The 14,989-nt window shown below is 48.8% G+C and overlaps 1 long non-coding RNA gene across 1 annotated transcript; it reads left to right on the forward strand.

The window, feature by feature from the left end:
• Positions 1-5,514: 5,514 nt before the first annotated feature.
• On the forward strand, positions 5,515-11,331 carry LOC130680607 (uncharacterized). The gene is made up of 4 exons (XR_008993625.1): positions 5,515-5,686; positions 8,430-8,835; positions 9,631-9,772; positions 10,656-11,331. It is a non-coding gene; the product is annotated as an uncharacterized LOC130680607 (long non-coding RNA).
• The last annotated feature ends 3,658 nt before the right edge of the window (positions 11,332-14,989 follow it).

Consider the following 14,989-nt stretch of genomic DNA (forward strand, 5'->3'; position numbering starts at 1 on the left):
ATTGGTGGTAATGGGTCTGTTCAGTTTCTCTGTTTCTTCCTGGGCCAGTCTTGGAAGGTTGTGTTTTTCTAGAAAGTTGTCCATTTCTTCTAGGTTATCCAGCTTGTTAGCATATAGATTTTCATAGTATTCTGTAGTAATTCTTTGTATTTCAGTGGCATCCATAGTGATTTTTCCTTTCTCATTTCTGATTCTGTTTATGTGTGTAGATTCTCTTTTTTTCTTGATAAGTCTGGCTAGGGGTTTATCTGTTTTGTTTATCTTCTCAAAGAACCAGCTCTTGCTTTCATTAAATCTTTCTATTGTTTTATTGTTCTCAATTTTATTTATTTCTTCTCTGATCTTTATTATGTCTGTGGGAAGTTATATGGAATTTATATAGAAAGTATAAAAATCATATGTATAAGCACATTTGCCTTGATGGTTTGTTTGTAGTTTATGATTCGTAGTCAAGACAGAAACAGTAGCCAAGACAGAAAGAGTTTCTGTGTTCGTTCACCATGAGTATTTGTTCGTTATCCTTCAGAAGGTGAAACTGTTGAGAGTTGGACTTAGTTAATGATTGTGCATGGAAACCCCAATATTGTTGTTAACAACCATTTCATGAATAAATATGAGAGATGCCGTCTCGGCACCACTCTTTTGCTGTCATGCCTTGAGTCCCCTGGCTGGTCGTTAAGATCTTCGATGAACAATCGTTTCTCTTCCCTCATCTGCGGGTCAGAGACAGGGAAGGGACCCGACAATGTCCCTCCTTCTACTGCATATGGGCCTCATTTGTTCTTTTTTCGGTTTCAATAATTGTGAATTTACACTGTTTATTTGGGATTGTTCTTCCTTCTTTAAACAGGCTGGCATTGCTATATACTTTCCTTTTAGAACTGCCTTCATTGCGTCACACAGAAGTTGGGGCATTGAGCTGTTGTTTTTATTTGTTTCCGTATATTGCTTGATCTCTGTCTTAATTTGGTCATTGATCCATTGATTATTTAGGAGCATGTTTGTTAAACTTCCATGTGTTTGTGAGCCATTTTGTTTTCTTTGTACAATTTAGTTCTAATTTCGTACCTTTGTGATCTTAGAAGTTGGTTGGTACAGTTTGAATCAGTCTGAATTTGCTGAGACTCTATTTGTGGCCTAGTATGTGATCTATTCTGGAAAGTGTTCCATGTGCCCTTGAGAAGAATGTGTATCCTGCTGCTTTTGGGTGGAGTGTTCTGTAGATGTCCGTTAGGTCCATCTGTTCTAATGTGTTGTTCAGTGCCTCCGTCTCCTTACTTATTTTCTGTCTGGTTGATCTGCCTTTGGAGTGAGTGGTGTGTTGAAGTCTCCTAAAATGAAAGAAACCTTTAATTATTTATAACCCTTAATTAAGCTCAGTTTCAAGGTTTAAATTCTACATTTGCCTGCATTGCTAGTGATGCGAGGGAGGGGATCCTTGGAGGCACTGACACTTTGATGTTTTAGGAGAATTGTTGGGAAAAGGTAAGGGACTTGGACAAGGGGAAGAGGAGGGAGAAGGTGCAGAACGAGGGGCATTAGAAGAATAAAGGTAATAAGGAGAAGTGGGTAGAGGGACACAACTGAAGGACAAGAGAGGCGGGTTCACTGGGGAAATGAGTCTAGTTTATCCATGCTTAAGTTTGTCAGATTGTTCATTTGCTGTGGCCAATCTGTTAGGGAAACAATTTTTGATTCATACTCTTTTTTGCACAAAAGATAATCAAGTCAAATTTTTTTAATAAAAAAAAAATAAAGCAATGGAGAAAAAGAAAAACAATTTCTTTTGGAGACCCCAGCATATCAATAAAAAATGTGGTGCTCATTGGACACGTGGAATCTTATTTCTCTACTTTTCCAAGGTACCTCTCAAATGAACATTTTGATGAAATCGAGTGTTCTCTGGAGTTGGCACTGAAGACCCAAATCACCCTTGGTGAAGGTGCCATTTACAAAGGGCACAAAAATTAGGACTGCAGTGCATACATGGGAGAAGTAGGGATTTTTCCTGCCAGAGGAGAGGACTTAAGTTTAGATAACCCCAAGAGAGGTGGTGATGGTTGGTAGAAATGAAACATTTATGCACCTCGTGTCTTGGGGCCCCAAAATGACAGTTGGCTGCCTCTGAACACAGACCCTACAATCTCCTCAGCCATCGGAAAACCAGATAGAATTCTCTCTCAGGATACAGGATCTAGATGGAAGCAGACCTGGACAGATGGTTTGATCGGTGGCCTTCAGCCAAGTTCATCCAGGTAGATGTCAGACTCACTGGTCCCAGAGGCCAGCTTAAACAAGACTCATAAGGCCCATTCCTCATTCTACCCTCTGATTCTTGTCATGACACACCTTTGCCCAGCACAACACAAAGCTGTAACACCAAAGACAGCTGAAAGAATATGTGGATCCCACCGAGGTCGAACACCTGGAGACCAAAAACAAAACCCAGATGGCAAACAGAAAAAATAGCCTGAAAACTCACACACAGAGCACAGTTGACTGTCCAGTGCTAACTTACCACATCATCCCAGCCTCAGAAAGCTGCAGGCTGCAAGGCACGGGGGGCCTTGGTGGGGACACACTCGCCTGAGGGCTGGGGTCTGCAGCAATGGACAGCTCACTCTGGGTCTTGGGAGGTCTCCACAATGAACTGTCAGTAAAGAAAGGCCAACCAAGTGAGAAGAAGAAAAGAATAGTTATTCAGAGCTTGTTGGAGCAAGGAAGTCAACCGCCATCACTTGGGTTGTGGCAGAGACTCAGAATCAGGCAGAGGATTGGGAAACCATCATTGTGGGGAATGGGAAGGCCTCAGCTCTGCTCTGATTGGAGGCCATGGGCGGGGGGAAGCTGCAGTGAGTGGTCCAGGTGCCGGGCGTCCTCTGTTGTCAGGGGTATATATTTGGCTTTCTCTTGTTGGTCTTAAGTTGGGAATGGAGACCAACGTGGAAGCTCTGTTATAAATACGGCCATTTTGGGCCAAGTGTTACAAGGGTTATTTAAAGGCCTGAGCTGGTTGCTATATACTACAGTCAGACTTCCTACAAGCCTAATGTACAAGGAGTAGGCCTACCTCCTGGGCTGAAAACTGTTGATACTGGGTTGGTCCTTGGGTTGATTGCTGCTGATCGAGGGACCTATTTTTACATGTGATACCTATGGATCATTTGTAATTTTAGTGTCTCACTGTAGACTGGGGGTCAGAAACCAGGTCAATGCTAAGAAAAATGTGTGATCAGGGCTGGAGAGATTTTACAGACATTGATGACCCAAGGACCTCATCTGCCTTGATGAGACCAGGTCCTTCAGGAAGAGCGTCACAAAAGAAGAGAGAAATTACATGCAGATCGTTGATCAGTTCTTTCTCCACATATTCGAAATAGTGTTCAACAGTAATCACATGAAGGCCTTGGGAAGGAAAAGGCAGAGTCAGGCCTGAGGAGAGAACCTGGGCCCCACTGCTCTTGAGACGGTGAGGCCCGACCCCAGGCTGAGCTCCATCCCCAGCTCTGCATCCCCTGCCGGGCTTCAGTCGCCTCGCCCCTACCATGCGGAGTACTCTGATCTCCAGGCCAGTCCTAGCCCTCAGATTCCATAACGGATCATGAAGGAAGGCCCGTGTCCCCCTGTCCCCCAAGAGGCCATTACTGCGTCCCTCCTTCCCTCCCCTGCTGCCTTCCTTTCCCACCTCTCCTGATTAGCGCTCATTTCCTTGCTCCTTGTCAGCCTCCACAGGCGATATTGTCATAGAATGAGGTCACACTGGAGGAAGCTGGGCGATGTACCCCACCTTCTCCAGTTCATCCTACATGGGGAGCGCCTGCGGGGTGTGCTGGGCCTGTGGGAGACCCCACATATCTAGTGTCTGTCTTGTGTCTGGAATGACCCTAGGTTCTTGATGGACATTTAAACCTCACAACACCAAACATTTTTTGAAAATGAAACACAATATTGGAGGTAAAGAAACTTGTCAAAATACCCCTAGTCTGTGTGTGAAGAACAGTGTGGTGGCGCAGGTACAGGGTACCCACCAGGGTTGGCGCTGGGCCCCAGAAAGACCCGGAGGGAGGGGCCTCTGGAGGCCTGAGGGAACTTACGGGATGGGGGTATGGCCGGGGTCTGGGGCAGGGTGGTACTGTGTGGCCAGAACACTGGGATCTGAGAGGAGCAGTAGTCCACTGCCCTGCTGCTCCAGGCTCTGTCCTGGACCTCGGCACCTGAGGCCAGGACACCAGGCCTTGAGAGCGGGTGTGCTGCAGCCTAGCAGCCCTTCCTGCAGCCATCTAGCATCCCTGAAGCCATGGAGGCCCCAGGGCAAGAGCCTGTGTCCCAGGAAAGTAGTTGCCAGGTGGAATGTGGGCAGGGATAGAGAAATGCACCCCATAATGTGCTACGATGTGATTTCTACACAAGGACACAGGAACACATGCAGGGGCAGAGAGGAAATGCTGGCACTGCCACCAGTCCTGGGAGCACCCTTTAGATCAGGAACATGCTGACAGGAGAGGAAGCTGCCCAGTGGGTGCTGGAAGTGCAGAGGAGGGTCTGCTCCACACCCTCTTGGCACCCATGGGAGAACTTGTCTGTAGGCTCAAGTGCAGGTGACAGAGCTGTGTCCAGCCACAGAGCCGCCATCACGGAGGAACACCCAACCCAGCAGCTTCCTGCTGAGTTCCCACCACATGCTACCCCAGGACCAAAGGCTTTGGTGCTCTGCAGAGGCAAAGCAAACAAGCGCTGGCCTAGGAAAGATCGCCTTTAAGTAAGAAAGCAAGAAAAGTTGACTACAGACCCAGAACTCTCAAAACGCAAAGGCATAGTACCTCTGCTATGGGTATTTAAAATATGAGAACAAAATGCTCCTCCACATGTGTTTCCTTTGCCTTTCTGATACCATGCTTCCCATCCCCAGTCTCCAGAGCTGCAGGTGTAACCCGCTCCCGTTGGCTCTGGCCCGAGGTACCTCCCTACCTGGACAGTCCTCCTCGTCAGGGCTGCCGCTGAGGAAGCTCTCCCCATCACAGTCTGTAAAGACACAAACGCAAACAGGAAGGTTATGAGAGAAAGGGGCTCCAGCTCTTCCTCCTCCTGTTGTGGCCACGGCGGCTCACAGCATTGCCCTGCACTCTCCCTGGGTCCTCAGACCTTCCCTGGGCTCCGTGGGGTCATAGCCCTTCAACAAGACATTGATCACAGATGCAAAGCTTCAGACGAGAGCGAGGATGCCCCTTCACCTTGTCACTCGGCCCGTTTCCACCGGGCCGTTCTCGCTCTCACCTGCAGGACCATCACCTGAAGTTCCAACTGTAAGGGAGAGGTTACCCTCGACGTGTTGACTGGTCCGAAGCCTAGACGGCTTGCAATGAAATGGGCAATGACCACTCGGGGACGATGGAGACGTTCTCTCCATGTGGCCAACATCTGCGGGACGGTGAGATTCTACTAAACTGCAGTGTTTTCCACAGAGGAATCGTGATTCAGAAGGAAGAAAGAACCGTAAGTGACCTTGTTTTACATTTCTACTCACTTTGAGACCTCCTCTCGGCTTCCTTCCTGGCAAAGGCCTTCAGAGGGAACCAAGAGCCTACTTTGCCTTTTCCCACAGGCCAGTTAAACACCATTATGGCTGCTTGTGTTTAACCGCCATCGCACAAACAGCCTTGAGGAGAATTCAACAGCCTACTCAGAGGTGAGGTTTATTATGAAATGAAGTTGTTATTGGCTGAGTCACGGTGACTCCAAATTTGTTTTCCTTTGAGAACCCTGTGAACACTTTCCTGGGTGGGGATGGGTTTTTTTTAAAATTTATTTTTTCAGATTACTTGAGGTGTAACTGCTACTTAATGAATTACACACATTGAAATTGTACAATTTTATACATATTGCCATACGTTACTACTACTGTGGAAGCAAGGTGATGTGATTTTTTCTTACTGGGAAAGTTCATACTGGCTGCTGTGTTGCTTGGGGGGATATAAATCTAGGAGAGCAGAAGCACGCACACGTACACACTCAGAATCCGACTTTACCGACTGACATCCAGACACAGCTCATCTCCCTGCACTCTACCCGCCACCTGGAGACTATGCGACTGCTTCTAGAAACGTGACCATAGTTCTCTGCCTGGAAAGTCCTACTTTTTGTTTCACTTCACCTCTAATCCTCATTCCAGTGGGAACCCAGAGTAAAATGGCTCCCCTAACTAAGGACAGCAAGGGTTTTCCCCAACGCGTGAGTGACTTCAGAATACGTACCACTTTCACTTGTTCCTGAAGCCATCTGCAATTACAGGAAAGAAAACCATGAGAATCACTTCACCCCACACAGGCTTTGCACAGGTCTTTAGTGCTCTGGGTGAGTTTAGCAAACCAGATAGGACACTGAGGCTGGGTCAAAGGCCCCGGCAGTAGGTGGAAAGCTGATTTTCCTGGAGGCTGTCTCCCAAGTCCACTGAGATTGGCAATGACAAAACTCTCAATCCAAGAACGAGAAATTGCTGCTGAGGAAGAGGCTCCCCAACCGCACTATTTCTACGCGGCTTTGGTGTGTCCCGCGGCAAGTGGCCTCTTGAATCCGGATCACTTGACCAGAGACGACCACCCAACACTCTCCCCGCCAGGGAAATTGTATGTATCATCTGTGATGTACAGTGTCAGATTTTCCACTGAATTTAATTGAAAATGTTAAAAAGACACCGGCCAAATGTGGTGTGACTTCTGCCAGGTGAAGTCACCAAACCGGAGCTCTTCAGTGAACTCCATGGCAATTTCAACCTCCCCCAAAATACAGTCAGTCAGGAATTTTCTGGTCAGCACTGGTAAGGTATTGTCCCATGTGTCCTCTCCGTCCCCCAAAGGAATCCACCCAGTCGAACAGTTTTGTCCCCTAATGAAGATGTCCTCACGTGATACAGTCCTGTTTTACTTTTTATGACTTCCTTGTCTGGCCTGTAAAAACCTCTCCCAATCCGTAGCCCTTGGGAGCATCTCTGTACTTGGTAAAACGGATGCTACCCAATTCATGAATGGCTAATGAAGCCATTCAGATCTCTAAATTTACTTGGGTGAATTTTGTTTTGTAACAAAAGGAAAGACACCAAGAAAGCAACATTACTACCTCAGAGACAGGACCAGGCCGTTCCTCAGCAACAGGCACGGTCTCCTCTGCCTGGTCCATAGGGAGGACCTCGGTTACTGCGTTAAGGGATAACAAGAAAGACACAGAGCAGATGTCAGTCCATTGGTGGTGCTGCTCAAGAATGACTGAGGGAGGGATGCTTGATATGGACGTGGGGCCAGAAAGTATAGAAGCAGGTGGTTACCAAGCATGACTGAACCACTGCTGTGGGCCATCCTTGATAACATGGGTATGAAATGTGCAGTGCGAATGGCCGTATTTTTTTTTTTTTTTTACGAAAGTTGACTCTGGCAAGTTCAGTGTAAGTGGGACACATCCCCCGGGGAAACACACCACCCCCATCCCACTGTCTGTCTCTGTTTCTCTCACAGACATTCCCACTCATTCACAATTACAGTCTGTAGAGTCGCACAAAACATCCCCAAGCCTTGTGCAGACAACCCCACATCACATAAAAGGAACATGATCCCGGAGCACGTGCAGGGGCTGAGAGGAAATGTCTCTGCCACCAGCCTTGGAGCACCCTTTTGATCAGGAACATGAGGACGGGAAAGGAAGCTCCCCACCCTCCTGGCACCCATGGCAGAACTTGTCTGCGTGGTCAAGTGTAGGTGACAGAGCTGTGTCCTGCCAGATAGCCCCCATCACGGAGGAACACCCAAGGCAGCAGCCTCGTGCTCTGTTCCCACCACATGCTACCCCAGGACCAAAGGCTTTGGTGCTCTGCAGAGGCAAAGCCAGCAAGCCCTGGCCTAGGAAAGATCATCTTTAAGTAAGAAAGCGAGAAGAGCTGATTATCCGCACAGCACTCTCAAAACCCAAAGGCATAGTACGTCTGCTACTGGGAATTTAAAATACGAGAACAAAATGCTCCTCCGCACGTGTTTCCTTTGCCTTTCTGATACCACGCTTCCCATCCCCAGTCTCCAGAGCTGCAGGGGGAGCCCCGCTCCCGTTGGATGTGGCCCGAGGTAGCTGCCTACCTGGACAGTCCTCCTCGTCACTGCTGCCGCTGAGAAAGATCTCCACAACGCAGTCTTTAAAGACACAAACGCAAACAGGAAGGTTATGAGAGAAAGGGGCTCCCGCTCTTCCTCCCCCCGTTGGGGCCACGCCGGCTCACAGCATCGCCCTGCTCTGTCCCTGGGTCCTCAGACCTTCCCTGGGCTCCGTGGGGTCATAGCCCTTCAACAAGACATTGATCACAGATGCAAAGCTTCAGACGAGAGCGAGGATGCCCCTTCACCTTGTCACTCGGCCCGTTTCCACCGGGCCGTTCTCGCTCTCACCTGCAGGACCATCACCTGAAGTTCCAACTGTGGGGGGGAGGTTACCTTCGACGTGTTGACTGGTCCGAAGCCTAGACGGCTTCCAGTGAAATGGGGAGTGACCACTTGGGGACGATGGTGACCTTCTCTCCGTGTGGCAGACGTCTATGGGACAATGAGATTCTACTAAACTACAGTGTTTTCCACAGAGGAATCGTGATTCAGAAGGAAGAAAGAACCGTAAGTGACCTTGTTTTACATTTCTACTCACTTTGAGACCTCCTCTCGGCTTCCTTCCTGGCAAAGGCCTTCAGAGGGAACCAAGAGCCTACTTTGCCTTTTCCCACAGGCCAGTTAAACACCATTATGGCTGCTTGTGTTTAACCGCCATCGCACAAACAGCCTTGAGGAGAATTCAACAGCCTACTCAGAGGTGAGGTTTATTATGAAATGAAGTTGTTATTGGCTGAGTCACGGTGACTCCGAATTTGTTTTCCTTTGAGAACCCTGTGAACACCTTCCTGGGTGGGGATGGGTTTTTTTTTTAATTTATTTTTTCAGATTACTTGAGGTGTAACTGCTACTTAATGAATTACACACATTGAAATTGTACAATTTTATACATATTGCCATACGTTACTACTACTGTGGAAGCAAGGTGATGTGATTTTTTCTTACTGGGAAAGTTCATACTGGCTGCTGTGTTGCTTGGGGGGATATAAATCTAGGAGAGCAGAAGCACGCACACGTACACACTCAGAATCCGACTTTACCGACTGACATCCAGACACAGCTCATCTCCCTGCACTCTACCCGCCACCTGGAGACTATGCGACTGCTTCTAGAAATGTGACCATAGTTCTCTGCCTGGAAAGTCCTACTTTTTGTTTCACTTCACCTCTAATCCTCATTCCAGTGGGAACCCAGAGTTAAATGGCTCCCCTAACTAAGGACAGCAAGGGTTTTCCCCAACGCGTGAGTGACTTCAGAATACGTACCACTTTCACTTGTTCCTGAAGCCATCTGCAATTACAGGAAAGAAAACCATGAGAATCACTTCACCCCACACAGGCTTTGCACAGGTCTTTAGTGCTCTGGGTGACTTTAGCAAACCAGATAGGACACTGAGGCTGGGTCAAAGGCCCCGGCAGTAGGTGGAAAGCTGATTTTCCTGGAGGCTGTCTCCCAAGTCCACTGAGATTGGCAATGACAAAACTCTCAATCCAAGGACGAGAAATTGCTGCTGAGGAAGAGGCTCCCCAACCGCACTATTTCTACGCGGCTTTGGTGTGTCCCGCGGCAAGTGGCCTCTTGAATCCGGATCACTTGACCAGAGACGACCACCCAACACTCTCCCCGCCAGGGAAATTGTATGTATCATCTGTGATGTACAGTGTCAGATTTTCCACTGAATTTAATTGAAAATGTTAAAAAGACACAGGCCAAATGTGGTGTGACTTCTGCCAGGTGAAGTCACCAAACCGGAGCTCTTCAGTGAACTCCATGGCAATTTCAACCTCCCCCAAAATACAGTCAGTCAGGAATTTTCTGGTCAGCACTGGTAAGGTATTGTCCCATGTGTCCTCTCCGTCCCCCAAAGGAATCCACCCAGTCGAACAGTTTTGTCCCCTAATGAAGATGTCCTCACCTGATACAGTCCTGTTTTACTTTTTATGACTTCCTTGTCTGGCCTGTAAAAACCTCTCCCAATCCGTAGCCCTTGGGAGCATCTCTGTACTTGGTAAAACGGATGCTAACCAATTCATGCATGGCTAATGAAGCCAATCAGATCTCTAAATTTACTTGGGTGAATTTTGTTTTGTACCAAAAGGAAAGACACCAAGAAAGCAACATTACTACCTCAGAGACAGGACCAGGCCGTTCCTCAGCAACAGGCACGGTCTCCTCTGCCTGGTCCATAGGGAGGACCTCGGTTACTGCGTTAAGGGATAACAAGAAAGACACAGAGCAGATGTCAGTCCATTGGTGGTGCTGCTCAAGAATGACTGAGGGAGGGATGCTTGATATGGACATGGGGCCAGAAAGTATAGAAGCAGGTGGTTACCAAGCATGACTGAACCACTGCTGTGGGCCATCCTTGATAACATGGGTATAAAATGTGCAGTGCGAATGGCCGTATTTTTTTTTTTTTTTTTACGAAAGTTGACTCTGGCAAGTTCAGTGTAAGTGGGACACATCCCCCGGGGAAACACACCACCCCCATCCCACTGTCTGTCTCTGTTTCTCTCACAGACATTCCCACTCATTCACAATTACAGTCTGTAGAGTCGCACAAAACATCCCCAAGCCTTGTGCAGACAACCCCACATCACATAAAAGGAACATGATCCCGGAGCACGTGCAGGGGCTGAGAGGAAATGTCTCTGCCACCAGCCTTGGAGCACCCTTTTGATCAGGAACATGAGGACGGGAAAGGAAGCTCCCCACCCTCCTGGCACCCATGGCAGAACTTGTCTGCGTGGTCAAGTGTAGGTGACAGAGCTGTGTCCTGCCAGATAGCCCCCATCACGGAGGAACACCCAAGGCAGCAGCCTCGTGCTCTGTTCCCACCACATGCTACCCCAGGACCAAAGGCTTTGGTGCTCTGCAGAGGCAAAGCCAGCAAGCCCTGGCCTAGGAAAGATCATCTTTAAGTAAGAAAGCGAGAAGAGCTGATTATCCGCACAGCACTCTCAAAACCCAAAGGCATAGTACGTCTGCTACTGGGAATTTAAAATACGAGAACAAAATGCTCCTCCGCACGTGTTTCCTTTGCCTTTCTGATACCACGCTTCCCATCCCCAGTCTCCAGAGCTGCAGGGGGAACCCCGCTCCCGTTGGATGTGGCCCGAGGTAGCTGCCTACCTGGACAGTCCTCCTCGTCACTGCTGCCGCTGAGAAAGATCTCCACAACGCAGTCTTTAAAGACACAAACGCAAACAGGAAGGTTATGAGAGAAAGGGGCTCCCGCTCTTCCTCCCCCCGTTGGGGCCACGCCGGCTCACAGCATCGCCCTGCTCTGTCCCTGGGTCCTCAGACCTTCCCTGGGCTCCGTGGGGTCATAGCCCTTCAACAAGACATTGATCACAGCTGCAAAGCTTCAGACGAGAGCGAGGATGCCCCTTCACCTTGTCACTCGGCCCGTTTCCACCGGGCCGTTCTCGCTCTCACCTGCAGGATCATCACCTGAAGTTCCAACTGTGGGGGGGAGGTTACCTTCGATGTGTTGACTGGTCCGAAGCCTAGACGGCTTCCAGTGAAATGGGGAGTGACCACTCGGGGATGATTGTGACCTTCTCTCCGTGTGGCAGACGTCTATGGGACAATGAGATTCTACTAAACTACAGTGTTTTCCACAGAGGAATCGTGATTCAGAAGGAAGAAAGAACCGTAAGTGACCTTGTTTTACATTTCTACTCACTTTGAGACCTCCTCTCGGCTTCCTTCCTGGCAAAGGCCTTCAGAGGGAACCAAGAGCCTACTTTGCCTTTTCCCACAGGCCAGTTAAACACCATTATGGCTGCTTGTGTTTAACCGCCATCGCACAAACAGCCTTGAGGAGAATTCAACAGCCTACTCAGAGGTGAGGTTTATTATGAAATGAAGTTGTTATTGGCTGAGTCACGGTGACTCCGAATTTGTTTTCCTTTGAGAACCCTGTGAACACTTTCCTGGGTGGGGATGGGTTTTTTTTTTAATTTATTTTTTCAGATTACTTGAGGTGTAACTGCTACTTAATGAATTACACACATTGAAATTGTACAATTTTATACATATTGCCATACGTTACTACTACTGTGGAAGCAAGGTGATGTGATTTTTTCTTACTGGGAAAGTTCATACTGGCTGCTGTGTTGCTTGGGGGGATATAAATCTAGGAGAGCAGAAGCACGCACACGTACACACTCAGAATCCGACTTTACCGACTGACATCCAGACACAGCTCATCTCCCTGCACTCTACCCGCCACCTGGAGACTATGCGACTGCTTCTAGAAACGTGACCATAGTTCTCTGCCTGGAAAGTCCTACTTTTTGTTTCACTTCACCTCTAATCCTCATTCCAGTGGGAACCCAGAGTTAAATGGCTCCCCTAACTAAGGACAGCAAGGGTTTTCCCCAACGCGTGAGTGACTTCAGAATACGTACCACTTTCACTTGTTCCTGAAGCCATCTGCAATTACAGGAAAGAAAACCATGAGAATCACTTCACCCCACACAGGCTTTGCCCAGGTCTTTAGTGCTCTGGGTGACTTTAGCAAACCAGATAGGACACTGAGGCTGGGTCAAAGGTCCCGGCAGTAGGTGGAAAGCTGATTTTCCTGGAGGCTGTCTCCCAAATCCACTGAGATTGGCAATGACAAAACTCTCAATCCAAGGACGAGAAATTTCTGCTGAGGAAGAGGCTCCCCAACCGCACTATTTCTACGCGGCTTTGGTGTGTCCCGCGGCAAGTGGCCTCTTGATTCCGGATCACTTGACCAGAGACGACCACCCAACACTCTCCCCGCCAGGGAAATTGTATGTATCATCTGTGATGTACAGTGTCAGATTTTCCACTGAATTTAATTGAAAATGTTAAAAAGACACAGGCCAAATGTGGTGTGACTTCTGCCAGGTGAAGTCACCAAACCGGAGCTCTTCAGTGAACTCCATGGCAATTTCAACCTCCCCCAAAATACAGTCAGTCAGGAATTTTCTGGTCAGCACTGGTAAGGTATTGTCCCATGTGTCCTCTCCGTCCCCCAAAGGAATCCACCCAGTCGAACAGTTTTGTCCCCTAATGAAGATGTCCTCACGTGATACAGTCCTGTTTTACTTTTTATGACTTCCTTGTCTGGCCTGTAAAAACCTCTCCCAATCCGTAGCCCTTGGGTGCATCTCTGTACTTGGTAAAACGGATGCTTCCCAATTCATGCATGGCTAATGAAGCCAATCAGATCTCCAAATTTACTTGGGTGAATTTTGTTTTGTAACAAAAGGAAAGACACCAAGAAAGCAACATTACTACCTCAGAGACAGGACCAGGCCGTTCCTCAGCAACAGGCACGGTCTCCTCTGCCTGGTCCATAGGGAGGACCTCGGTTACTGCGTTAAGGGATAACAAGAAAGACACAGAGCAGATGTCAGTCCATTGGTGGTGCTGCTCAAGAATGACTGAGGGAGGGATGCTTGATATGGACATGGGGCCAGAAAGTATAGAAGCAGGTGGTTACCAAGCATGACTGAACCACTGCTGTGGGCCATCCTTGATAACATGGGTATAAAATGTGCAGTGCGAATGGCCGTATTTTTTTTTTTTTTTTACGAAAGTTGACTCTGGCAAGTTCAGTGTAAGTGGGACACATCCCCCGGGGAAACACACCACCCCCATCCCACTGTCTGTCTCTGTTTCTCTCACAGACATTCCCACTCATTCACAATTACAGTCTGTAGAGTCGCACAAAACATCCCCAAGCCTTGTGCAGACAACCCCACATCACATAAAAGGAACATGATCCCGGAGCACGTGCAGGGGCTGAGAGGAAATGTCTCTGCCACCAGCCTTGGAGCACCCTTTTGATCAGGAACATGAGGACGGGAAAGGAAGCTCCCCACCCTCCTGGCACCCATGGCAGAACTTGTCTGCGTGGTCAAGTGTAGGTGACAGAGCTGTGTCCTGCCAGATAGCCCCCATCACGGAGGAACACCCAAGGCAGCAGCCTCGTGCTCTGTTCCCACCACATGCTACCCCAGGACCAAAGGCTTTGGTGCTCTGCAGAGGCAAAGCCAGCAAGCCCTGGCCTAGGAAAGATCATCTTTAAGTAAGAAAGCGAGAAGAGCTGATTATCCGCACAGCACTCTCAAAACCCAAAGGCATAGTACGTCTGCTACTGGGAATTTAAAATACGAGAACAAAATGCTCCTCCGCACGTGTTTCCTTTGCCTTTCTGATACCACGCTTCCCATCCCCAGTCTCCAGAGCTGCAGGGGGAGCCCCGCTCCCGTTGGATGTGGCCCGAGGTAGCTGCCTACCTGGACAGTCCTCCTCGTCACTGCTGCCGCTGAGAAAGATCTCCACAACGCAGTCTTTAAAGACACAAACGCAAACAGGAAGGTTATGAGAGAAAGGGGCTCCCGCTCTTCCTCCCCCCGTTGGGGCCACGCCGGCTCACAGCATCGCCCTGCTCTGTCCCTGGGTCCTCAGACCTTCCCTGGGCTCCGTGGGGTCATAGCCCTTCAACAAGACATTGATCACAGATGCAAAGCTTCAGACGAGAGCGAGGATGCCCCTTCACCTTGTCACTCGGCCCGTTTCCACCGGGCCGTTCTCGCTCTCACCTGCAGGACCATCACCTGAAGTTCCAACTGTGGGGGGGAGGTTACCTTCGACGTGTTGACTGGTCCGAAGCCTAGACGGCTTCCAGTGAAATGGGGAGTGACCACTCGGGGACGATGGTGACCTTCTCTCCGTGTGGCAGACGTCTATGGGACAATGAGATTCTACTAAACTACAGTGTTTTCCACAGAGGAATCGTGATTCAGAAGGAAGAAAGAACCGTAAGTGACCTTGTTTTACATTTCTACTCACTTTGAGACCTCCTCTCG

Source organism: Manis pentadactyla, chromosome 14 (genome assembly GCF_030020395.1).
Source record: "Manis pentadactyla isolate mManPen7 chromosome 14, mManPen7.hap1, whole genome shotgun sequence".
NCBI lineage: Eukaryota > Metazoa > Chordata > Mammalia > Pholidota > Manidae > Manis > Manis pentadactyla.